The following is a 24,982-nucleotide window of genomic DNA, read 5'->3' as shown; positions in this document are numbered from 1 at the left end:
GGGACGGCAAGTCGCCATTGAGGCAGGCGGCTAGGGGCGAGTAGAGATCAGAAGCGCGCAGCAGAACAGAGGGGAATCGGGGCCTGGGACGACCCAAAATCCCAGGGTGGGCCAACCCACCGTGGGCACCCTGTAGAGATACACACCCGAGCGGTGAACATGCATTTTCAAAACTAATTTAGGAACATTTAGCTGACCAATTAAATGACTCTATTTTAATAATATCAGATTCTTATTTGAACAACTAAGCTTGTTTAGCTTGATGGGTGGAGCAGTGCTATTATGACATGAAGCACGTATTCTGATCATATAGTGATCATAAAAGGGGGGAACTCTAAGCATATTTTTTAGCAAAAGAGGGTTTCCCCTCCGATTTCTATTAAAGAAACCACCACGGAACCAACATGATCAATCAAACCCTAAGCATGATCAATTAAACCGTATGATGACTGTGCCATGGCAGATTTGAAGCTGCAAATCGGAGAAATGATATTTAGCATCCATTGTTTGCTTTGAACTAAGAACTAAAGTCTAAGAGCTAAAAAGAAAGTAGAGTAACCAAGTTAAGATCTATTTTCTGGTTGAGATCAAAAAGTTGAGGAGATATGAAGTACCACCTCTCTTGTGGCACCGTGTAGGCATCAGGGGTGCGATGGCTGTCGATGGCGTTGAAGCAGATCTGCGAAGGTAGACGGGTGCATCGGAGGATAAGTCCCGTTGCAGTGGAAGAGAAGGTTGTGTGAGCGGCCCCAACAAAGAGGACGACGGCACCGATGAAGTGAGAGGACACGATGAAGGGCCATTGCTCCGTCGCCGTGGATGAAAAACATCCATCTCTAGCAGTGGACAACGCGGTCTTGGTAGGCGCTCCGGCATGGTGGAGGACGGTGGCGATGGATGTGGTGGAGGACGGCAGCGATGGATGGGGTGGAGGATGGCGGCGATGGATGGGGTGGCAGACGGAGGCTGGTGTGGGGATGGTGTTCTAGCGTGGACGGTGTATGAATGGGAAAATGGAGGGAGAGGTACAGGGAACCATGTTTTTTGGATGTGCCTGTCTGAAATATGGGAAAGTTACGAACTTAGCCCCCGTTTAAAATTTGGACCTCTCTTCGGTTGGGGATAGGACGGTAATCTCGCATCTTGCCAATATTTGCCCAGAGCAATTCGGGCGAGGAGAGGGTGGTTAGCGCCCATGGTTGGCACCGACGGTGTATGAACGGGGTTGATAGGTAGGGCGGTTGTGTCACGTCTGAGTGAAGTTACAAACCTGCCCCTATTGAAAATATTTGCCTACATCGATTTCGGCCGAGTCGAGTTTGTTTTACCACCCACCGTGTATGAATGGGGAAATGGAGGGAGAAACAGAGGTCTTTCAGACGAGCTTGAATCAAATGTGTTTTGCCGCCCATGTTTGGCGCCCACCTTGTCGGAATGGGCTCAGAGGTGGTCGTGTCACGTCTAATTGAAGTTACGAACCTACCCCTATTTAGAGCAGTGGAAATCGGGCCGATGGATTGTCCGTGTAATGGGTAGACAATAATTTCCATCTCCCAAACACTTGGCTTCGGGCAGCCGACGTGGGAGTGGACATTTTGCCGCTTCTTTCAAATTTTGGGACAATAAGCATCCACGTTTACCCTGGCAACTAAATTCAAATCCATTTTGTATTCCTATACAAATCTTTATAAATCATCCTATGTGTTTTTATATATCTTTAAAAGGACGACAAAGATGTATTACACTTTCATATATGAATATGGTTTACAAATGCCGATACTCAAATTCAGAAGTTAGAATCCAGTTTAAGGTGAATTCGAATATTTGGAACAATTCATGTCCAACTCAAATGTCACACACAGCATAATGTGTACTCCCATTTAGATATGTACACAAGTGATGTATCAAGATTCAAATACCGAGTCAATCAACCAAGGATGTACAGAACTAATATACATATAAACACTTATAGAGTATGTGGATCAATAATAGCAACTAACATACATAAGCCAGGCTGCTGTACTTTTTTTTGCTACAACAACATCCTTTTTTTAGCCAAGCGACTACAACATCTTGGCCCTTTCCGATGCGTGCCACTTATGGTCCATCTATACTACTATTATTGTTGAATGCACATTCAACCCAATTGGCATATTTGTAGGTCTGGCACAGCAATCAAAATGAAATGTCTCCGAGTCTTATCAATTAATACAGACTTGTGCTCAAATAAAATTACAAACCAAAAAACAAAAAACAAAAAACAATTATTACATGATCTCTAAAACAAATGGTTTGATTGATTACATGAACAAACAACACAAAGGTTATTCAACGATGGAAAGAACATTTCACCTATGATTTACCAAGTGGGAATTTAATTTCCTTTTTTCCTTCAGGACCTTAACAATGTGGTCAGTCTCAGCTTGCTTCGTTTTGAAATCCACCAAATATTTTATGGTTTTCTTGAGTACTGCTTGTGATTTTGCTATTTGCTTCCTCAACATGTCAACTTCATCTCTAAGTGCAAAAGCAGAATCTCTTTCTACCACTAGTTTAGCCTCTAGAGCATCAGCAGTTGGCAATTCATAATGCACGATTGGGCCGGTGCCACTGCTGTGGGATGATACAACGTCCATGGGGACCTTGCTCTTTGATCTTGGGCTAACCTGTTTTGCCATTAAAGTTTCGGTTGGATTCAGAAAAGTTGAAGTTATCAAAACATCTCAACTGAGAGTTATAACAGCAAACCAGTTAAACAAACAAGGAATTAAAGAGTTTCAATTGGATGCTGAAAAGTAGTTATTAACATCATTCTAACCCGTTGTTGCAGCAGCAAAGCAGTTAAGCAAACAAGTAGCTACTTAAGTTCGGGCAAACAGGTAACTCTTAACAGTGAGTATCAAACACATAGATATGCGCAGTCTATAATAGGATTAACAGGCTGTGGCATTATGTAGTCAGTAGCAAACTAAATTAAGCCAAGCAATGTAATTGAACAATTTTGCAATAAGTGGCTAACTAAAATTCCGAGAAGCAGGTAACTGAACTTACGCTAGGTCTTTGTACAGGCACACTACAACTTCTTTTTCGCTTACAAGGTTGTACGAAGGAGTCCATGACATCAATTGCATAGATACGCAGTCCCAATACTTATTTCTTCCCACACTGCATTGGTAAGTCAAATGGTTAATCTGGTAAGATGGTGCGTCCTTGATATGTTATATGAGAACGTGTAGTCAGACTAGTTGTATCCACACACATCACACTGGCTTTTACTGTATATTTCATGCGATTACTTTTGGCATATCGAGATCTAAGCAATCTACAATAGGATGAAAAGATTGACATCCTTCACATTATTGGCGAACTCAGTTCATAGAAACAAGCAATTCAACCATCCTATGGGTAAATCAAAAGCGCCACTAGAATATTTTTCACTACCCCAATCATACACGCAAAAAGGGGCGACGCCACCATAGGGGCTGGTATGCGCGGCCGCCTCGGGTGGCTGGAAAGTGTGCACCTAATTTGAGTCGTCCAGGTTGGCCTAGGCTAGTTTTGTTCGTCCCAACGCCCGAGCAGGCAATGTAAAAAATGAAGAAAAATGTTTCAATTTGGATGGGCCAATAACATAAGTGCAAGGCAGGCCCTATAGCAGGCTCGCGGCCCAAAAGAGCGCCTCCCATATCGATCGACAGCAGGAAAAATCCCAATTCATTCGCTCCAGCCTCTCGTCTGGTTCGCTCCTAACCTAGCCACCGCTGGACAGACCGACATAGCACTTCCTCGCGCCCTCATTGGAGGGTGGTCTCCGGGCTTCAAGCGAACGGAAGGACAAGAAGATGAAGATCCAACCCTGGGTGTAGCCTGCATGGGAGGCAACGGTGACAGCACGGGCATGACATCGAGCTTGCGCAAACGGACAGTCGCAGCTTGCAAGAGTAGCATTCGCAACGAGTAGGTACATCACATCCCTGATTATATCTAATTCAACTCTTGAATTTTTGTCCAATAGTTAAACCTGACGGTGTTGTAAAACTGCTTGTATGTGGGGAATCTATGAGAAAATGAAACCAATTTCTACTTATTTATAACTCCCCCAATCAATACTGAACTGACTGAATCTGATGTATCTAATCAAGTTTCTGGTGCAAACAGACAAGCTCATGTTGTTCTTGATCCTGAAGTGTCTAATGAACAGACTGCTAATGAAGGATTTGATGCAAACATTTTACATGCTCCTGGTGATGAACATATAGTGTCTAATGAGGGATCTAATTCAAGCATTTTGCAAGCTCCCATTGAAGGATTTAATGTCTAATGATGATCTGCTATGTTGAGAGAGACATAGAGATTTGCAGGCATTAATGACAAGCAAATTATAGTGCATTTTCATAGCTTGAGGAAACGTCGAGGCCATCTACCAGAAAGTCCCCGTATCGTGACAACATAGCATAAATACTTTTCTAATCTGTTGTTTGAAACTATTGGCATACTTGTGCAGGATAGATATATTGATATGCAGTTTGCGCACTGGTTATAGGTGCAATTACACTTCGATATTTTTAGCCAGAGAACGAATAATTCAAGCAGGTACAGACCATGTTTGTAGTCCTTGTACACCATGTTGCATTTTGTGTTTTTTGGTGCTTGCATCATTTAGTGTTTATAATCTGAACTACTTTGGATCATTAGTTGGTTTTCAAAGTGCATGTAGCTTCACATTTCTCAAGTTATGTTGATTTCCGGAGTGCAAGTGCCTTCATATTTTTTAAGTTAAATGTTCACCCCTGGTAACTTGAATTCGTGAATCTGCCACTGCACACAAATCATACATGAATGCCAGTACGAATTAAATGAAATGCAGGGACTTACGCTAGCTCGTTGTACAGACTCACTGCAGCTCTGCTTGCGCTTGGGATGTTCCATGTACAAGTCCATGTTACCACTTGCTTGGATGTGCAGGCCTTGTGCTCCTTGCATCCCCCTCTGCATTTTTGACACGACGAATGGTTGATAAAATAAGAGGAATCGACCTTGATGTTGTACCGGAGGACAGATACTTACAAGGTTATACGGGTGTGCAGGATGTGTACTAGATACCGTAGCGCCGTCATGCTTCGCTAAAAAATGACATCTCCAAAACAAATAAGAGTTAAAGTCAGAGTTCCATAGGCGTGTAAGCTAAGAGAGCAGTGAAAGGATATCCAAACATAGTCAGAACAGTGCACAAGGGAGTGATGTGTGGATACCTAGTTCGGGCCAGTGTTTGGGCATGCTCCCTAGCTATAGTGCGGGTCACTTCAGAGCCATTGAGGGTGATGCGCTGGCGTTGGCTGGCTGCGCACGGATGCAGATATTGAGTGGCAGCGGAGCGCTACGATGCGGTGGACGAGACCGTTGGTGAAGCCCCAACAGCCTCGTGGGGTGGAGGTGTGACGATGTGCTCGGTGAAGTAGCCCCGGTGAGCAGGGAGACGGCGTCGGCGAAGCACACCTGATGCAGTGGAAGTTGGTGTCTGTGAGGCACGTCAGTTGCGGCGGCTGACGTTGTCGGTGGACCACCCGGTGCAGTGGACAAGGGCGTAGATGAGGTATCTCCGATGCGGTGGTGAAGCGCGACCGTCGTCTTCGTCGTTGTCGTCCGGCAGAGAGGTGGGGAAAGAGACGAGACGAGGGGCGATTCGAACTTTGCTTGGGTTGGCGGCGAATTAGGGATTTGAGAAATCTGGGTGCGGAAGGGGACGGTGGAGAAGGGAGATTTTGCAGGGATGGAATTGGGGCCGCCAGATATTTCAGTCCGAAACGTGGAAGCGCGAATAGGGGTGGGTGGATGGGTGCTACGCGTCCGTCCGACACACGCGACCACCACGACACGACCCTGGTCTGCCTAGTGCGCCTACATTTGAGAATGCAAATGAATCTTCTTTCATTTGCAAACGAATCTGTATGTATTACCATGCCCGCGTTTTCCTTGCAATAATTAGTCATTCGAAATGAGATAGTCCCTCCGTTCACTTTTGTAAGTCGTTTCAGACAACTTAAAATGAACTGTTTTGCACATTGTCTGAAATGTCTTCAAGGTCTTATAAAAGTGAATAGAGGGAGTACTATAAATTAATTAATGAGGAGTTATTTGAAAAAAAATCAAAACGGTATCCACGCTAACGTGGATTAGAGTGTGTGTCACATAATTAGTTATTTGAATTAGAGTGTGTGTCACATAGCAATCTCCAATTCTAACATGGATTTCGCATTTCACTGTATCCACGCTACTTTTTTAATACAAATTCATATGTATATGATGAACACCATGGTAGTGAGAAAACTTTTGGATGGATTCAAACATATGACCAACAAAATAGCACAACAAATTGAGTCAATGTCAACTTTTAGAAACCTAGTATGGCACGAATTCAAAATAATTACCCATATGCATGGTCCTCAGTTCAATTCTTACAATGTACACCGAATTGAAACATCGATATTAAGTCTCGTACTATCTACATTCAAATGTTGTTTTTATCCCCCCCCCCGCACACACGCTACATACTTCCTGTATCGGTCAATCTTCCTCTCCTAACCACCTTAGGAAGCTATCGGTTTCCGACACACGTTCATTGTTTCTCTCCATGTTTCGATCTCTAACTCTCTCAACTACACAACCCCCCTTTTCCACTCTGTTACCAAATGTATTTACCTCACACACCCGCCATTGCACCCCATGCCGAGCTCTCTCTCTCTCCCTCTCACTCTCACCCTCTCACGCTAAATACATGCATTGCCTATATAGCCCCCCCAACCTCTTGTGCGCACGCACGCACGTTGTCTATCTAGGTCACTCCCTCGAGACTGTCTCACTCTTTCTTTCGCACGGCGGGCCACACTCGCTCAATCTCGCTCTTTTTGTCTGAGTCTCGTTTAACCTCGTTTCCTTTCACACACAAATGATATATCTCCCTATTCGGGCCTCGATCAACACACTCTATACGTTCTCACGCAGATTGTCTATCTAGGTCAGTCCATCCAAGCCGCCCCCACTCTTTCGACCTCATGGCGGGCCACGCTCGCTCAATCTCTCTCTCTCTCTCTCTCTCTCTCTCTCCCTCTCTCTCTTTGTATGTCTCGATTGACCTCGCTCTTTCTCGGACAAAAACGATATATCACCATGTTTGAGCCCAATTCGACCTATTCACATTGTATACTCTCTCACGCACATTGTCTATCTAGGTCACTCTCTCCAACCCGTCTCACTCTTTCCATCGCACGACGACCCTATGTGATCGATTAACCTTGCTTCCTCCCATGCACAAAATACACACGTCTGTGACTAGATCATCTCTCAAGCTCTATCTTATAGCCCTCACCCTTGCCAAAAGCTAAATCGGACAATATCTCTCCAGAGCATATATATCTATTCAATGAATGTCGGACCACACTCAGTTTGTCTCTCTATCTATATGTCTCTCGATTGACCTCGCTTTCTCACGCCATATCTTCCACGCATTGAAGCTACCTCTCCATCCCTCGTAAAGCCAGAGCTATTTACAATGTGAGGGGCACTCCAACCTTGGATTAATTTGTGTAGGCATTTATTCCGGTCGGTTATAACTATATTTTCATAGCATTCGGCCCACAACTACTCCAAACACCGTTGCAACCCCCACAACTCCCCTAGTTGATTTCCCTCTGGCTCGGTCATTGCTCTCTCGCACGTCCTGTCTCGCCTTCAACGTCGCACCATGGTATTATTGCAAAAAAACTCTGTTGTTCTCTTTAATTAGTATAAACAAGCTACAAAACTACACACCAATAGTCCACTTGGAATTGAACAAATTTCGACCCACAAATTAAAGTGCTACAAACTACACACCGAGGGGCCCACATGTCATGAAACAAATTTGGACCCGTATACAAATTAAATAATAAAGGACGAGGATCGAACATGCGACCAGGGCCTTCAAGCCGCACGTTAGTAGGCAACATACGTAGAACAACAATGTTTATTGTACCCCCTTTGTTCACATAATGTTTTTATATTACCACAGCCTATTTAATGGATAACATGTAATATTATTTTTAGTACTATTCACCTTCACTTACTGGTGGGTTCCACGTGTGCTCTCTCTCTCTCCTCCCCTTCTGCGTTTAGACGCACGGGCAAACACGAAGAACTCGCGAGCGATGTTGCCGTTGACCATATCTGGACGCGTTCACAAGTTATGGCACCAGTTTCACGTACTAGCAGCACTAGTCAGTGTGTACGTGCAATGCACGTTAATTTGGAAGTATATTAAGTACATGTGAATATTAAGTAGGATATTATTTGCGTGTTATTATGTGATTAGCACTATTTTTGGCATGAAATTAACTGCACGCTAAACGTGTTGGGCGCTCGACATTGAAGCAGCCTAGGTCGTTGGATGACAAGGAATACATGTGGCTTGATGACGTTTTATATTTAATTTGATACGGCCCTAGCAGAACTTTCAATCAATCAAACCATAGATTTCGTTCAGTCTGACTCCGACTTTAAATTATACGAATGATCGATATAAAATAAATGAAAGGGATAAAAGTTCAGATTTTAAGCATGGCAATCCGAACATTTTTTATGGCAAATTTAGATTATGCGGCGGGGGCGTCTTGCGGTGGGAAGCGGCTCCTCTGCCGTGCTCTGTGTGTCGTCGGGCCACTGACCAACGGCGGCGGCGGCGTCTTGTGCCGTTGTTGGCGTACTCCTGGACGTTGGCCTAGCTTCAAGGAAGGCCAAAATGTTCTGGACTTCGGAGCGAGTCAACTGGCGGGAGGAGGCGACTGGCGTTGGTGCAAGGAAGCGGTCGACGGCGGCCATCCATGCTGCTGAGGGGGGGCACTGGCACCCGTGCGGGGACAGGCGCTGTCAATGGCGCGGCGGAGACATTCGTGTGCACGGGCACCGGCATAGGCGCGCACGTCAGTGCATGCACAGGCGCAGGCGCTGGCAGGTGCACGGGCACCGGCACGGGCGTGCGTGCCAGTGCACGCGCAGGCGCATGCGTTGGCAGGTGCACGGGCACGTGAAAGTCGGCGGGGACCTCGTGGAACCCCGTGGCATCAAGCTCGGCGACATTATGCAGCTCCCAGTCCATCAATGCCACGGGGATGGGTGCTGGCGCAGTCGGGGCGATGGGAGCTGGAACGGGAGCGGGGACAGGCGTGGCGTCTTCCCGCGAGGCCAGTTCGAGCTCATCCCAAAGCACCTTATGTTCTTGAGACTCCGGCTGGGTGTCTTCCTCAGGAAACTGGAAGACTAAGGGTAGACCATCATGATGTGGCATGGCATATGTTTAGGTCAGGCTGGTTGGAGGTAGACGACAGGAGAATCGAAGAGGAAGAGAGAAGATTGTAGCGATACCGGGTAGTGCGGGGTTGATTTTAAGCTACGGCGTTGGCGACATTAAAAGTGGAAGCAGTTGGGACGAAGGTGGGCGGCGGAGCCTGGTCAAAGGGCTCGCCTCCCGGTGAGCCTGCACAGTGGTCTGCTCGCACGCCTCCCTGTCAGCCGGCGCAACGGTTAGCTCGCACGCCTCCCGTTGACTCACACGCTTGCTCGGACAGCACCTGCCGATGAGAAGAGGGACTCGTGGCGGCACGTAAACGCCCATGGTTTCAATAGTGAAAGCATTTGCCTTAACGTGACAGGTCTTGTTTTCCAAAATACCTTGGCTCTTCATTTGTGCAACTTGTCATAAGCAGCTTGTCTCAAATTGAAGAAAAAAATTACGAAGTAATATTTTTTCCATATCACGTGACCATGCCCAGTTTCAAGAATTTATGATCACTTTTGGATTTTCTGAAATTTAAGATCCAGGATTCGAAACAATATCATAACCTGCATCATGCAATAAATTTTCAAGCCATACATCTGTATGTTGTATTTCTTAAGAAAGGATTTGGTCAAACATTTTGCTTAGTTAGACTTCAGACAAGTTATATATGCAGAGTAAAAGGATAATGCCTTCGTACCAGTGCATTGCCTGATATATTAACTCAAGTACCAGGCACGAACAAACGGGCTCAATTCTATGCTCATCCTGGTGTAGTAGTAGTAGTACTAGGCAATGCACTTGACGGGTGACCTTGGCGAGCGGCGACCAAGGGAATTGAACCGTGCTCGGCATGGTAGGTAACGTTGTCTAGTTACTAAAGCATCCCTCCATTGTTCATCGGTAGTCATTATGGACCAGGGACATGAGGGGAATTTCCTAGGGATGGAATTCTGGCTGCCAGATTTCGACTCGAAATGCTGAGGCTCGACTAGTTGGGGTTGCCTAATGTGCGTACCACGCACGCCACCAAAAGGACACGAGCCCGGTTTTTTTAGGATCAACACGATCCAAGGTCTTGCTGATACGTCATTGGGTCCTACCATTCGAGAATACGAAAGGAACCTGTTAAATTGCCGAACGAATCTATGTGTATTACAATGCCCGTATTTTCCTTGCAAATACTAATCTCAACATGGTAATTGATTTATGACGAGTTGTTGAATTAGAGTGAGTTTGTGATATAGTGTTCTTAATGTGGATTTCACATTTCATGGTATCCCTAGTAAGTTTTTCAATGCAAATTCAAATTTAAAAGATGAACAATATGGAGGTGAGAAAACTTTGTATGTATCAAGCATATGACCACACACACAGAGAGAGAGAGAGAGAGAGAGAGAGAGAGAGACACACACACACACGAACACAACAACAATCCAATAAGTATAGTGCATCTATTTTTCCTAACCATGCATGTATGACACGAATTCAAAAATACTCCTTCTATTCCTAAATATTAGTCTTCTAGAGATTTCAACAAGTGACTACATACGGAGCAAAATGAGTGAATCAACACTCTAAAATATGTCTATATACATCCGTATGTGCCAGTCCATTTGAAATCTCTAAAAAGACTAATATTTAGAAATGAAGGGAGTAAAATGTAAGACATGCATGGTCCTCAATTCAAAATTATAATGAACATGAAACTGAAGCATGAATATTAAGTCTAGTACTACAGTACATGCAAATGTTTTGTTTAGGCGGAGATATGATTGTCGGGGGTCAACCCCTCGACCATAGATAAAATTGTGAAGCTCTGTTTAGGGTTGTTTAGATTATATTTGTCCCCACCCTCCCAACCACCGATTGGTTGTGCACCCCCACCCCTCCTCCCTGGGAGAATATCATGTGCCCCCATACCTTAGATGCTATATGCCGATACGAGTTGCTTGGAGTTTGTAGATCTGAGATATAGCAGCTCACATGATGTCTTAATATTTTTACAGGAAACCTTGATGAGTTTAAGAATTGCACACAATTTGTACAAAAACTACTCAGATGCCCTTGGATCCCATATCCAATGACCACGAAGCTCGTATCACCATAGCATCTAAGATGAAGGAGGACATCATATTCTCCTGTATGTAAGAATATCATGTGCTACCACACCTTAGATGCTTTGGTGATACAAGCTCTTCGAAGCCGTTGGATTTGTGACCCAACACCTCCTCGGTGGTTCAAATGTTTTTTTTGCCGAAAAGCCCCCAAAGAGTTTGGCCACTGCTTACAACACAAAGACTGCTCAGATGCCATTGGATCTCAGATCAAACGACCTCAAAGCTCGTACCACTGTAGCATCCAAGCTGCAGAGCACCTTATGTTTTCTCGCACGGGAGAATATGAGGTGCTCCCGCACCATAGATTCTATGGTAATACAAGTTCACGGAGATCTAACAGCCACAGTAGGAGGTTTGAATGTTTTTGCAATATACGGCTGAGAGAGTTTGGGGATTGTGCAGAAAGTAGAAGTACTACGCATGTGCCATCTGATCACTGATCATACGACCTAGATGCTCATATCACCATAGCGGGTAATTAAGCTATGGAGAGCACCTAATATGAGAAACGGGAGCCGTTGGATCCAAGATACAGCGGCACACACGAGGCCTGAATTTTTTATTTGCAAAAAAACATTTGGAGAGTTTGGAAATTGTGCCTAATTACAAAGACTACTCCCAAACCATTGGATCTCACTTCCAACGGTGTAAAAACTCATATCACCATAACATCTAAGCCGCGGGGTGGATGTGATATTCTATGCCGCTGTCATTTTTGTTCGTAAACTTGCAAAATACGTGTAACTCGTGTCGTTACTTGTCTAACCGCGCAAAGTGTTTGTTCAAAAAAACCATCCTACCCTGAAATATCGGAACAAGACACGAGGGTCCCACTTGTCATTAATCAAATTTGGACTTAAAACTAACAAATCTGAAAGACAAGATTCGAACTGGCAACCTGGACTACAAAGCATAAGTCGATAGCCTGAAACAACAACGGTTGTTGGCTTTGTCCCATAACTTGATTTTATACAGTATTATGTTGAGTAGAGTAGAGGGAGTGCCTCATCAACACGTGCATGGCCGTTGACTCACTTACTGGTGGGTCCCAGGTCTGCGATCTCTATCTTCTCTCCATTGTCTAACCTTTGCACGGGCACACACGAAGAGTGATGCTTGCTTGCCGTGGTGTTATTACAACTAAAAAGAGCTTGGAGAATAGAAGAATCGCCTAGAACAAGAGACGTTGTGGCTGGTCGAGAAGGAGCTAACCACACCTATCCTCCGTGCCACGTTAGCATGATGAAGCTGTGTGGCTAGTGGGGTGTTTTCGACCGACTGGCTGGTTTCCGAGGTCGAACCATAGGTACTATGTCTGATACAGTATATTTTTACACGCACATTTTCCTCTGTGCCGGGACGTGGCACACCCTACCGCGCGATTTCGGGGTCCTCCCTGGTGGTGGACGCATATATTCTTCCTGACGTGGGACGCTGTACCGCGCGTTTTCTAGGTCCTCCTCGGTCGTAGTGCCGAAGCAAGTAAATGAGTCATCAAATCACGAAAGACCACCTTTCCCGCCGAGTACATCAGTGAAGCACAATGGCTAGCTAGTTGGGCTAGTTCGACCGATTAGCTAGGCCGCCGCCACATTTGTTTTTTCACCCCTTTTTTATCTACTTGCCGGCAGGTAAATTTAAATATCCACCACGGCATTGCTCTGGTGTTTGGGTGCGGCAGTATTTTTAATTTTTTGATTGACAGGAGCAGACGCGGCAGGATTTTTAAATTTTTGATTGATGGGAGTAGGCACGACAGCAATTATTCATGATGACTCCGCCTGTAAAACCCACTGCTCCCTGATGTGAGAAGTCGTCGACTGGTGTTTTACCATGGTGAAAACCAAAAGACTCCTCACTCCTCGGCTGGCTCCCTCTGCCTTCCCATAGATTGCATTGCCTTTCAGCCGTTTCGCCTCCTTTGCTTCCTCTCCCCATTGCTTCTACCTGGTTCCATGGCGGCGCAGCAGATCACGGACACCGGGGTGAGGCGCCTGACACAGGAGCTCCAGGCCAAGGATGCAGAGCTCAGGGCCAAGGACGTGGAGCTTCGTGAGCTCAAGGAGGAGAGGAGTGCCATGCTCCTCCGTTATGTGCGGGAGTTCACAGAGCTTCCAAAGTGGCAGGCGTCCACCACAAAGATGCTCGAGGTGTCAGCGGCGTTGCTGCAGAAAGCGGGAGATACGATAGGCCGTCAGGGGAGCCGGCTGGAGTGTGAGCGGGCCGATCGTGACGAGGTCCAAGATCGCCTCAGCCACTTGGTGAAACAAGTTGCCACACACGTGTTGCGGCTGCGTGATGTCTACCGTCTTGCCAGCGCGACCATGCCGGCCGTCGAGCTAAACCCGTTCGACCACCCGATCGACTTCAAGGAGCCGCGGCTTCCTGACCTGGTTTCCTTCTTCACCTATATCTCCGAGGAGCTGAGCCATCTCCGCGCGATGGTGGGGGTGGAGCTGGACAAGGAGGGGTTGTGGGTTGCCGTCGCCGTTGCCGGGCGAATCCATTCAGGGCTCCATCACCGGAATCCATTCGTGCCATTGTACGCCGTCTTTGACGAGTTCGCTCCCGTCGACCGGGAGCGGGCTCTACGGGCGGTTGCACCCTGCATCACCATCGTCGTGCGCCTCGAGAAGCAGAGGGACTTCGGTGGTGTTTAGGCACCCTCTGCATGGGCATGACCATGTCTCGGTGCAACATGGCTGTTGGATCAAACTCAGACGGTGCAGATCAGTTACTGTAGCACAATGCGTGTGGGTGTGTTTGGTGTCATTCTCATCTCAATATAGGTGTTTCCTGTTCGTGTATTTGTGTTAACCTACTAGTGTGGACTCATGCACCCTTCTTGCACTCTGCCAAACACCCAAAAGTGGGTCGAGAAGGGAACTTTTGCTCCCGTCCCGTGCACCCTTCATACACCCTGCCTAACACTATTCGTGCTTCATATGGTTCATGTTTCATGGAGTACTGTAGCACCGTACTTTCCGTGCGCTGTAGACCTAGTTCTGTTAACATTGATCTCAACATTCATTCTCGACCGGTGTCGTGGGGAATGAGCACCTATGGGGCAGGGCCCCTTTTCGGTCCGGCAGGGAGTGGAGGGCGCACGAAGAGCGGATCGAGGCGGAGCACGCGAGCGATTTTTACCCAGCTTCGGAGCTCTCCGGAGAGATAATACTCCTACTGCTGCTTTGTGGTTTTATTCTGTTCTTGCTCGAGAGCGTGAGAGTCTTGTGGTTTCGAATGACTCGAACCCCTTCTACGTTGCGCATGGGCCTCCTTTTATAGGCTAAAGGGGTCACCGACAGGTGGCAACGCAGACAGGGGTACAAATGTAAAAAGAGGGGTTGGTACAACTGCCTCTACAGTGCACCCTACCTAACTCTGACGGCAGGGGACAAGAGCATTTAATGCCCGTTCGCGTCGCCCAATAGTGCAGAAAAGCGACCGTTAGGGGCGCCACCGCTTGCCACGATGGCCTTCTCGTCATCTCCACTCGCCACCTCGCACCGCTTGGCTGCACAGCTTCCCGCCACGTGCGCCTGGAACGGTCCTACGGCGACACGTCGACGGATGCGCTAGAGCGTGGGCACAGAGTGGTGGCTTCGCCGCGGCAAGCGCCTTGCCGCGGTCGTTGTCTTGTCGCGCCCGGAAGCTTGTCGCTCGCCGGGTCTTGCCGGGACGCGCGGCGCGTCGCGGCAAGTTCCTTGAAATGCCTCAGTTGGCCTTCCCGGCAAGCTCCTCTTGCCGGGGCCTTGTCCTTCCCGGCAAGCTCCTCTTGCCGGGGCCTTGTCTTCTCAGTTAAAACACTTTGTTCTTGAATGGCTCCAATGGGAACTATGGAGGATCTTGGCGGGCACCCGACAAGCCTTGCCGCGGGGCGCTGCGACTGCCCGTGCACAAGTTAGGGATACTAAGGTACCCCTACTTTAGTACACCGACAGGAGCCCCCGGGCCTGGGCCACACACGGTGCCGAGCGCTGTTGGGCCAGGCCCAAAACAGGGCACGGGCACACGCGGCCTGGTCCACACCATATCTAACTCCGTATCCACCGCACCCTCCCGTAAGGGCACGCGTCCAGTGCGGCGTCGTGGGAGAGATCGTGGGTGATTCTTTAATCGAAAAAGGCGTAACGTTCGCCTCCTCCTCTTTATAAGCAGGGGAAACAGAGGCCGTTCCCCCACCTTCGCCACTTGCGGTTCGTTCCTTAGAAATCTCCGCCGCTCCCCTCCGCTTCCCAAAGCCGAAAGAGAGCAGCGCTCCGCCCCCGTCGCCGCCGTCGCCGCTAATGCCCTCGCTCTCCACCATCGCTTCCACCATGGCTCCGAAGACCGGGAAGGGTGCGAAGTCGGCTGAGGCGCTGCGGCTTGAGGCGCAGCGGAAGGAGCGGGCACTCTTCCCCTCTGAGCTCTCCGTGAAGGAGCTGAGGGAATGGTTCTATCTTTTCTGGTCGACGGAGACGCGGGCGCATCCGCGCATGCAGGTACTCTCCGCCGAAGCTTCCACTTCGAAGCGGTGTCCAAAAGGATACCCCTTCTTCCCCCTGTTCTTCTATTGCGGGCTCTGCCCGCCCTTTTCCGATTTCTTCTGTGATATCATGAACACATACGGGCTCCATCTCCTCGATTTCACCCCCAACGCCGTTATGACAATGGCGGTTTTCGCACACCTCTGCGAGAACTTCGTCGGAATCCACCCAAACGTAGCCCTTTTCCGCCACTACTTCATGCCCCGGGTCGAGAAAGGAGAGCCCTTATCTGGCGGGATCGCCTGGATCTCGAGAGCCGGTAAGAAGGAGGTCTATCTGGAGGGGGAGCTCCGTAGCAAATGGGAGGAGTGGAGAGCGGAATGGTGTTGGATTGTTGATGCGGATCCGCAGCCATTCACCAACTTGCGCCAAGCCCGAGTAGTGCGCGACGGCGATTGGAGCGCCCTGGCGGCGGATGATGCTAGACTGAAGATCGCCACCACTCGGATCTTGCGGCTCAGGCTTGCCGGGCTCACTGTAGGGGTTGTTGGCGCGGACTTACTTCGCTGCCGCATCGCCCCTCTGTAGGAGAGGGGGAGGCCCGCCTGGCTGTTCGGGGGCCCGGCGGATATCATGAGGCTGCGCCCAGGCCTCAATTTTAATTTCACTGTTTTGGAGTTGGATGGGACGCTCAAGGAACTGTTCAAGCACGACCCCAACCACCCCGAGTGGTTCAGGCTGCCGCAGGGCGTCGTCCCATTGTGCAACAACTCCCAGCTCGATCGCATCCGCGCAATAATGCCAGAGTGCGACTCGCACGGGATCATCCCAACTTGGCAGGAGCCCTCCGACGATGTCGTGCAGCAATTCTTCGACGACTTGGTGGAGGTAGCGGTCCGTGCCGACGAGCAGAGGCTCCTCACCTGCGACACCACTGATGACGAGATGCGGCGCATTGCCACCAGGGTGGAAGCGGCGGCGGCGGCCGCCGCCGCGGGTGAGTTCGGGTTTACTATGGAGGAGGCAGAGGCGGCAAGCCTTGCCGATCGAGAAGAGCTTGTCGGGGAGATCATCGGCGAGGGAGAGCCCGAAGCCGAACTGAGCGAGCCCGCCGAGGGCGCAAGTGGCCAGCCGTCTTCAAGCAACTTGTCGCAGGCGGAGCCCCCAGTGCAGCCCCCAGCTCAACCAAGAAGGCGCCTCCGCAGGACCGGAGACATAGCAGGGCGGCAGATGGGCCAACAGCCGCCGCGCCGCGGGACACGCTCCACCACGACAAGCACCGTTGCCGCGGGAGCATCTCACGCCGCACCGGCAACCGGAGCGGGGTCTTCTCGGGCCGCCGCCTCCGATCCTGCCGCAGCTCCCGCCAAGCGTCCAAGGGAGCCCACTCCTCCGCCTCGTCGCGCTGAAAGGGTACCGGACTTCGACCTCTCTGCGCTCAGCTCCGACGAGGAGGAAGAAGAGGAGGAGGAGTAAGACTTTCTTCTTGTTGTACTTATACTTCTTCGATTCTTGCTGTTTCTTGTCTTGTATCTGATCTGCTTCCCTCTGAACCTTGTTCCTTTTCAGGACTCTGGCCGAGAGAGCGGCGAAGAGGGCCAAGGTCCCCGTGGTTGTTATCGAGGACGATCCCACTGTAGCAACAGAGGGCGCGTCCGAGACCACCTTGTCGGACCCGGCAATCTCTCCTCGAAGCAGCCCCCAGCGCAGCCCCCAGCGTAAGTATTTGTTCACTTCTTGTTGTGGGGCGCGCATGGGTGCTCTTTCCTTGTTGATATCTTGATTGCTGGTTTGCTTGTGTAGGAGCAGAACAGGTTCATTAGGAACAACCAGAGGCCGCCCCTGAGGTGCTATCTGCTTCCACTACGCCGCCAAGGGATGATTCCCCGACAAGGGAGCGCTCTCCGGCAAGGGAGAGGTCCCCGACAAGGGGCAGTTCTCCGGCAAGGGACGGGACCAGCGATCCCCCGGTGGTGGAGCCCATGATTAGAGAGCCCAGCACAGGTAATCCTTCTCGCCAAAAAACTTCCCTTGGGTTTTTCTTCTTCTGATCTTCTTTTTTGGATATTTGCTTGAGTTTTTCTCCCTCTTCCTGTCTTCAGATCCTCCCTCCACGGAGCCGATGGAGACTGAGGCCACCGGCGAGGAGGACGTGCGCAGCAATACTGACGAAACCGCAGCCACTGAAGAAGAGGCCGGCGCTGATGATCCTGCCGACGAAGAGGCCGCCAAGGCTGCTGGCGCTGGAGCTGGCGAGGGATTCGGCGATCGTACTGACGACCCGGGGGCCGCAGGAGCGCAAGGCGCTACGCCAACCGCCGATCCCTCCGCCGCTGACGTAGCGCCAGGCTCCAAAGATCCCCAGCCCGGCGCCTACTTGAAGGCCGACGATGGTGTCTTCATCAAGCTTCCCTGGGCGTCAAGCTCCAGGGCGCTGGTCGAGGGAGAGGCTTTTGACGGAGAAGTGCTCGCCTCTGCTGGGCTGACAGTGGTTGATGCGCCAAGCAGCAGCAACGGCGAGTCTGAGGAGGAGCAGCTGCTCCGGAAGTTGGTGTCGCTCTACCGCGCCCGACAAGCGAAGCTGGAGTCTCGGGAAGCACTTGTCGCGCAGGCGGGAGTGGATATAGAGAAGCATGCGGAGGAGCTCCAGAGCCGCAACCAAGAGGCCCTCCGATCCATTGCAGAGGAGAGGGCGCAGCTTGCCGAGGCGCGGAAGGCCTTTCTCCTCGAGAAGGCCGAAGCCGAAGAGCAGCAACGGCTTGCCGCCGAGGATATGTCCCTGCGAGAAGGCGAGCCGACCCAGCGGAAGGTCAACTTGGACAGCTATGAGGAGGAGCTCGCTGCGCGCAAGGAGACACTTGGCGGGGCCCTCAAGGAAGCAAAGGATGCTGCTGCAGCTGCCGAGGCCGCCAAGAAGGAGCTGGAGGTGACGGTGACGGAGCTAGAAGCCACTCTCAAGGCGAAGAATGAAGAGCTTGCCATGCTCCAACGTGAGCGCAAGAAGGATGCCCTCGCCCACGGCGAGCTGCAGGGCCGCCTCCTCGAGAGGGGCAAAGAGCCAAGCGCCGCCAAGGATTCAAATGCTGATCTGGAGCTGAAGCTGGCCACACTGACTGAGACGCTGGACGGCGCCAAGAAGCGGGAGGAGGACTTGAAGGGAGAGATCAAGGCCAATGAGGCGCTGCCGACGAGGGCCGCCGAAACCCAGAACACCTTCAGTGCTACTGTGGAGCTCTGGACGGAAGGCCTCGTCAACATCGCCGCAGTTATCGACGAGGAGCTGGCGCAGCTGGAATTGGAGGGCTTCGGGTACTCTTCTGATGAGAACCTCCAGCCCAGCGCCAAGCTCACTCTATTCTTCAAGGGCGTGGCGACGGCTCTCCAGCAACTCCGGGAAAGGATCCCAAAGCAGCTGGCTGACGAGTCGCGCGCAATCTGCGTCAGAGTTCTGGAGAAGGTGTTGGTGAAGGTGCTCTTCCGCAATCCAGGCCTCAACCTCACCAACGTCCTCAAGAAGCTGCTGGCGGGTGCTGATCTTGAAGAGCTCAAGGCCCTTGTCGCACCCATTGTGGACAAGGTGAATGAAGTCAAGAGGGTTGATGGTGGCCGCGTAGATTAGGCCGCCCATTTTCTCCCTTTCTTGCCACTGCTAGACACGTTATGGGAACAATCTATTAGAGCGCGGCAAGTTATCTTTGTAATATAACTTTATCTTAGGCAGTATTTGCTATGTTATTTCCTTTACTTGATTCCCTCCTTTGTATGTTTTTACCCTACGCTTTTAGGGAACTTGCCGGCGCAGGCACCCTTGCCGCGAGCGCTGAGTGCGGAACATCAGCAGCCTGCTGGCGGTGTTGCTTCCGGCAAGAAACCTTGTCGGAACTAGTCACAACACACTTAAGTTGTTGAGCGGACTCGAAACAAAGTAAGGGCGCAACTAGCTACGAGTTGGTTCCCCCGCGCACAGGTTTTCCATACAAAGCACGGTCGTTCAAGGAAGATAACTTAAAAAATTTCAAAACTAGTTGTGCTCAAACTTTGGCAACTTAGCTTTTCTGTCGCGTGCGTCCCGGCAAGGCGATACTTTTCTTGAATGACGCCTGGTCCACACCATTATCTTCTCCTCCCCCCCCTAGTGAACTTGTGGGCGAGGGAACCTTCCTTTTTCTTGAGAGAAAGAAAGAAGAGAAAATAAAGATATGGAGCCTTAAGGCTCGTTATTGCTTACCGGGGGTAAGTGCTGCACAAAGTGTCAGATAATACATGCAAAAAAGAAAAAGCATGAAATTTGACAAGATGTGCGGAGCATATGATCTTTATTTACGCACGGGATCTGTGCCCGGCTTTGTACAGAGGGTTACATGCAACAGCGGCAAGGCTTGTACAAAAGGTGGTTGCCGGAACAGGTTCCGGCAACCGCGCCTTATGGGTAAAACTTACGAAGATGCTCAATGTTCCAGGAGTTGCTCACCGGAAAGCCATCTTCGGTCTCAAGGCAGACAGCGCCAGGCCTAGTGACTCGCTTTACCCGATAAGGGCCTTCCCACTTTGGCGTCAACTTGTTGGAATTCTTGGCGGATTGAACTCGCCGAAGAACAAGGTCGCCTTCCTCGAGACTTCTGGCATTGACTTTGTGGCTATGGTAGCGGCGCAAAGCTTGCTGGTATCGAGCAGCTCGTACAGCAGCCTGAAGACGATCTTCCTCAAGGAGCAGTGCGTCATCTTGCCGCAGCTGCTCTTGCTCAAGATCATCATAAGCGAGCACTCGAGGCGATCCGTATACGAGTTCCGTGGGGAGAACTGCCTCTGCTCCATAGACTAGGGCGAAAGGTGTCTGGCCAGTGGCTCGATTTGGCGTCGTTCTGATCGACCAAAGAACCACCGGCAGCTCCTCGATCCAGTTCTTTCCGCACTTGTGCAGCCTGTCGAAAGTTCTGGTCTTGAGCCCGCGCAGCACTTCAGCGTTTGCCCTTTCCGCTTGACCGTTGCTTCTCGGGTGAGCAACAGAAGCGAAACAGACCTTGGCGTCAAGATCTTGGACGTACTGCATGAAGGTGCGGCTCGTAAATTGTGTGCCATTGTCGGTGATGATCCTGTTAGGGACTCCGAAATGGCAAACAATCGACCTGAAGAACTTGACTGCTGACTGTGCTATCACCTTCCTCACTGCTTCCACTTCCGGCCACTTTGTGAACTTGTCGATTGCAATGTACAAGTACTCAAAGCCCCCGACAGCTCGGGGGAAGGGGCCGAGGATGTCGAGCCCCCAGACCGAAAATGGCCAGGATAAAGGGATCGTCTGGAGAGCTTGAGCTGGCTGGTGTATCTGTTTGGAGTGGAACTGGCACGCTCCACACTTGGTTACTTGTGCAGTTGCATCCTGGAGAGCTGTCGGCCAAAAGAAACCTTGCCGGAATGCTTTGCCGGCAAGTGCTCTTGCGCCAATGTGATGACCACATATGCCTCCATGTATCTCCGCCAACAGCTTCTGTCCATCTTCCCGGGGAATGCACTTCAATTTCACTCCGTTGAATCTTCTTCTGTACAGTATGTCGTCGACAAACTGGTACATACTTGATTGCCGGGCTACTCTCTCCGCTTCTTCTTGCTCTTCGGGAAGTTCTCCTGTCTGAAGGAAATGGACAATCTGCTGTGCCCATGCTGGAGCTTGCGGCTCGACAACAAGGACTAAAGGCACAAATGCTGCTGCGGGAACATCTGCTTCTACGGCAAGAACCTGAGGCCCTGCCGGAGCTTGATGTTCCCCGGCAAGCTTTCCGGAGCAAAACTTGTCGGGAGCGTTTGCTTCAACGGAACAAGCCCTAGGGCTTGTCGGAGCAGACTGCCCCTCAGCACTTTTGGTGTTGATTTTGGGGATCTTCTTGGCAGCGGCTTCGGGGAGCTCTGCCGGAAAGTAGTCACCAGAAACCAACTTCCTCTTCTTGTTCTGTCCAGTTGATGGTGTTACAGATGGTTGAGTCAGCTTGAGCATAAAAATTCCTGGTTCCACAGGTAACTTGAGTGCGGCGCACTTTGACAGGCCATGTGCAATGTCGTTCTGAGCTCTCGGGACATGTTCCATCTGTAGGCCATCAAAGTGCTCTTCTAATTTTCTCACCTCATCAATGTAGGCTTCCATCAACGGACTCTGATAATCTTTGTTAACTTGGCGGACGACAAGCTGCGAGTCACCCCTAACAATAAGCTTCTTGATCCCAAGGTCTGCCGCGATCCTGAGTCCGGCAAGCAAATCTTCATACTCTGCAGTATTGTTTGTTGCTTGCTCCTTGGGAAAGTGCATCTGGACCACGTACTTGAGGTGCTCTCCGGTGGGTGCGACAAGCAACACGCCCGCACCGGCGCCTTGCAGCGAGAAGGCACCATCAAAGTACATGATCCATTCTTTGCTTGCTTCCTTGACGGGAATGCTCGTCTCTGGAATTTCTTCATCAGGTGTTGGCGTCCATTCTGCTATGAATTCTGCCAATGCTCGGCTCTGGATAGTTGAGGTACTCTCAAACTTGAGGCCAAAGCTTGACAGTTCCAGTGCCCACTCGACAATCCTGCCTGTTGCTTCTGGATTTTGCAATATCCTCTTCAACGGAAAGCAAGTGACAACTGTGATCTCATGTGCTTGAAAGTAATGGCGCAGCTTTCTCGAGGCCATGAGAAGGCCGAAAAGCAATTTCTGCACACCAGAGTACCTTGATCTAGCTCCCTGCAGAAGGGAACTAACAAAGTAAACTGGGTGCTGCACCATTTTCTTCTGCTTCTCTTCTTGTGGCTGCACAGATCCATCCTTGTCGGGACCAGAGCTTGTCGGGGAAGCCCCCTGCTTGTCGCTGGATGTGCTTGCCGCGGCCGCTGGCTCATCATCTGCCTCCCTCTCCACTACTAACGCAGCACTAACCACTTGATTGGTTGCCACTAGGTATAGCAGCAACTTCTCTTGTGGCTTAGGTGCGACAAGTATTGGAGTGGAGGACAAATATCTCTTCAAGTCCTGCAGCGCAGCCTCCGCTTCCGGAGTCCATTTCATTGGACCTGCCTTTTTCAATATTTTGAAAAACGGCAGGGCGCGCTCAGCAGACTTAGAGATGAACCTGCCGAGAGCAGCTACGCAGCCGGCAAGCCTTCGTACATCCTTGACGCGCTTCGGTGCTTCGATCTGCTCAATGGCCTTGATCTTGTCGGGATTAGCTTCAATCCCCCGCTGAGATACAAAGAACCCGAGAAGCTTGCCGGAGGGGACTCCAAACACGCACTTCTCGGGGTTAAGCTTGAGGTTGATCTTGCGCAGATTTGCAAAGGTCTCGTCCAAATCTTGGATCAGAGTTGCTCTGTCTTTGCTCTTGACCACTATGTCATCCATGTAAGCTTCTACATTTCTGTGCAACTGTGGCTCAAAAGCTTCGTGAACTACCCTTGCAAATGTTGAACCAGCATTCTTTAGTCCGAAAGGCATCCGTACAAAGCAGTATGTGCCACATGGAGTAATGAATGCGGTTTTCTCCTCATCTTCTTCTGCCATGAAGATCTAATGATATCCTGAGTATGCATCAAGAAATGAAAGCAAATCACATCCTGCCGTGGAGTCGACAATCTGGTCAATGCGCGGTAAGGGAAATGGATCTTTGGGACAAGCTTTATTAACATCAGTGAAGTCAATACAAAGCCTCCACTTTCCGTTCGCCTTGCGCACGACTACAGGATTGGCCAACCACGTAGGATGGAGCACCCCTCTGACAAGGCCTGCTGCTTCCAATTTCTTGATCTCTTCTGCAATGAATTCTTGGCGCTCCACTGCTTGTTTTCTGTCCTATGGGGCAGGGCCCCTTTTCGGTGCGGCAGGGAGCGGAGGGCGCACAAAGAGCGGATCGAGGCGGAGCACGCGAGCGATTTTTACCCAGCTTCGGAGCTCTCCGGAGAGATAATACTCCTACCGCTGCTTTGTGGTTTTATTCTGTTCTTGCTCGAGAGCGTGAGAGTCTTGTGATTTCGAATGAGTCGAACCCCTTCTACATTGCGCATGGGCCTCCTTTTATAGGCTAAAGGGGTCACCGATAGGTGGCAACGCAGACAGGGGTACAAATGTAAAAAGAGGGGTTGGTACAACTGCCTCTACAGTGCACCCTACCTAACTCTGACGGCAGGGGACAAGAGCATTTAATGCCCGTACGCATCACCCAACAGTGCAGAAAAGCGACCGTTAGGGGCGCCACCGCTTGCCACGATGGCCTTCTCGTCATCTCCACTCGCCACCTCGCACCGCTTGGCTGCACAGCTTCCCGCCACATGCGCCTGGAACGGTCCTGCGGCGACACGTCGACAGATGCGCTGGAGCGTGGGCACAGAATGGTGGCTTCGCCGCGGCAAGCGCCTTGCCGCGGTCGTTGTCTTGTCGCGCCCGGAAGCTTGTCGCTCGCCGGGTCTTGCCGGGACGCACGGCGCGTCGCGGCAAGTTCCTTGAAATGCCTCGGTTGGCCTTCCCGGCAAGCTCCTCTTGCCAGGGCCTTGTCCTTCCCGGCAAGCTCCTCTTGCCGGGGCCTTGTCTTCTCAGTTAAAACACTTTGTTCTTGAATGGCTCCAATAGGAACTACGTAGGATCTTGGCGGGCACCCGGCAAGCCTTGCCGCGGGGCACTGCGACTGCCCGTGCACAAGTTCGGGATACTAAGGTACCCCTACTTTAGTACACCGACAACCGGATAGTCGAAAATGCAGTACAATGTTACTACATTACTGTTCATATAGTTGACATGCGCACAACATCATTTGTTATCGTCATATCTTACTACACTAGCAACAAGATTATGTAGTACTGACGTATGAAACACTGCACATGCCTAGTAGTAGGAGCACTGTGTATGTTCAAGTGGCTGCCGTGTTTTGCACTCCTCCGTCGTAAGAGTGGAAACGCTTGCTGTAATCATTTTCTTCTTCAGAAAAACAGTAGACACGCTCTACAGTGCGGATCCTCCTCCAGCCATGCACTAAATTACTCACTTTCGCCGACGTGTGGAACAGCTAGCATCGGGGTCCACCAGCCATGCACTAAATTACTCCGTGGTAGAGTGACGGTAGACT

This window comes from Triticum dicoccoides, chromosome 1B, assembly GCF_002162155.2.
Source record: "Triticum dicoccoides isolate Atlit2015 ecotype Zavitan chromosome 1B, WEW_v2.0, whole genome shotgun sequence".
Classification (NCBI taxonomy): Eukaryota; Viridiplantae; Streptophyta; class Magnoliopsida; order Poales; family Poaceae; genus Triticum; species Triticum dicoccoides.
Note: the sequence above shows the minus strand (reverse complement) of the source record.